We start from the raw sequence: 2,870 nt of genomic DNA, 5'->3' as shown, positions 1-2,870 counted from the left end.
GGGGGGAGGGATTGCATTGGGAGTTATACCTGATGTAAATGACGAGTTGATGGGTGCAGCACAGCAACATGGCACAAGTATACATATGTAACAAACCTGCACGTTATGCACATGTACCCTACAACTTAAAGTATAATAATAATAAATAAATTTAAAAAAAAAGAAAAAAAAATTATTTGTTGGAGAATGAAAAGAAAGATTAAGTTTAGGCGTAATCTACTATCGTATATAATTAATATAAAATCACAGAGTCAGTGTGTTCCTCAAGAAATGATTTTCAGAAAATTATCTAAAGTTATTGGCAGCCTCTCAGCTACACTGTCATGGTTTTGTAATATATCTGAAAAAACATGTATATGGAAAAATGCTGTGGGCCTGAGATCAGAATTTTTTTCTTTTTTTCCCATTTTTAATATTTATTAATATTTTGGCAAATACATATGTGGAGAAAGATAGTTTCGTACTCTTTGAATGAATCAATATCAACCCAACAAAACTATATTCTGTTGAAAGATTGATATGTCATGAGACCATAGTGTAGAGTCAGATGCAATTTTGGTAAAACTACACAGAGCCCAAGTTTCATGGACCAAAAAATGTGAAAGGTATATTGAAAGAAAGACGTAAATAAAGACCCCGTAGTAAAGTCTTCCTTTGCATAGCTCCTAAGCGAGACCTACATATTTGATAAAATATAATAGAATGACCAAATGTGGCAGTTTTAATATTTCCAGAAAGTCTTCATGGGCTTGATGAAAATGGAAGGGATTATTGGTATATATTGTAAGAGCATGTTAAGCTGTTACTTGATTCAAGCAATGCAATAACTAAATATCTTCATTTTCAAAATGACTGACAATATATATTATTTCAACTTTAGAAGTATTTATTCACCTTAAAGATATTTGATTTATAGTACTGTGTTACTTGAGTATGTATGTATGTACGTATGTATGTATGTATTTATTTATTTTCAGACAGAGTCTCTCTCTGTCACCCAGGCTGGAATGCAGTGGCATGATCTCAGCCTACAGCAACCTCTGTCTCTTAGGTGCAAGCAATTCTCCTGCCTCAGCCTCCCAAGTAGCTGGGGTGACAGGCGCATGCCACCGTACCCAGCTATTTTTTTTTTTTTTTTTTTTTGTATTTTTAGTAGAGACAGGGTTTCACCATGTTGGCCAGGCTGATCTCAAACAACTGACCTCAGAAGATTCACTCACCTTGGCCTCCCAAAGTGCTGGGATTATAGACTTGAGCCACCACGCCCGGCCGAGTATTGTATTTTAAATTACCACAAGCAACATCACCAGCATCCGAATATGCTGGTTTTAGTTATATTGCTACCAAATGCTCTACTTGTCTATAAACCATCATATGAGGATTTTTGAACTTATCCAAAGTAATTTAAAATCTACCATACTTTATTATATGAATAATTCAAGATTACACACAAACACACACACATTATATATCCTCAGAGTTTAATCAATATGACTTGAGGGACTTACCTGTATCCCTCTCTCTTTTATTCAGAATTATTCATAATACTTCTTGTACCAATCACATTTTTTATTTTAGAGAAGTGATATCCCAAAAACTATTTAACAAAATTTATACATAATATTTCTGGAAAACCAGCGTGAGTAAAAATAATTAGAGTTTTATGACTGCATTGATGACACTTTATATCTACTTTTAGTCACTCAATTAATTCTTCATTTGTGTGTTTGAAGTAATTTTTCAAATAAGTTACTTTTCTTAATATATTTCCTCTAGAGTCTAACCATGTGAAATAGGTAAGTTTTTTTTCTCCTCATTCATGTAAACAGAAACTTTCATGCACATTAATTATCAGAGATTTTGCTGTTTCCCTGTCAATGCAATTAGGTTGTATTTTCATTGATGATTTTCTAGCAGGTAAAAAAACAAAGTAAATTATGTATCATAAGACATTCTATTTAATATAAATCTAGAATATGGAAAACATATAAGTTGAAAATGTCAGAAAACAAACAATGTCATTTTAAAAGAGTTTGAAAGCCTCTAATTGGTCAAATATTGCTTTATATGATTGTGGTATTTTATGGCGATATAAAATTATTTCTGTAGTTTGACAGAAGAAAATGAGAGATTTGATATAAAGTTACAATGAAACATTTTTTCATGATAATTGTGAACTTCTTATAGTTGTTATTTCTGTGGCATAGCATTCATGACAATTATTGTTCTATTTGAAGGCTATTGGGACTGAAAAAAACATTATTAGTGTTCAGTAATTGCTGGTTGACTCATTTACAGAACTATAGGCAACTGGCCGGAATTAGACTAAGGAAAAATAAAAGAAAATATAGTTGGTAAGCTTCTGAGAGTGGATAAATATGAAATATCATCTGAGTTTTCTATATACATTTTACTACAGTTTTCTGATGAGGCCTGGAATGTTTTCACAAAATGAGAAAAAAATGAATTATTACTGTATTTTAAACTTTGTAGTAATTTATTACTGAAGTATGTTTTATTTTCACACCTGGAAAACAAAGCTGTTTGAGTAAACTAGGTGATGTGTGAAAAATGTTATAGCTGTAATTGAACAGATCTCCTATTTCAAAACGCAATGCTATTTAAAAAGTAGTTTCTGTAGTTAACGTCTTAGTTTTCATTTACTGCGGGAATCCTCAACCTTTGCAGTTAAAAGATGGAGGTTTTTAATTATTGTTTTCCAAAATGCTTAAGTACTTCCTGGGAGATGGGGAGATGGATGATGGATGAAACTTACAGTTAAGTCCGTGTGTGTGTGTGTGTGTGTGTGTGTGTGCGCGCATCCGCGTGCACTCCAGGGACATGTGAATGCATGTGGATGAGTTGTTGCA

The sequence above is a fragment of the Papio anubis genome, chromosome X, assembly GCF_008728515.1.
Source record: "Papio anubis isolate 15944 chromosome X, Panubis1.0, whole genome shotgun sequence".
Classification (NCBI taxonomy): Eukaryota; Metazoa; Chordata; class Mammalia; order Primates; family Cercopithecidae; genus Papio; species Papio anubis.
The sequence above is the reverse complement of the archived record's forward strand: the minus strand, read 5'-3'. Positions refer to the sequence as shown.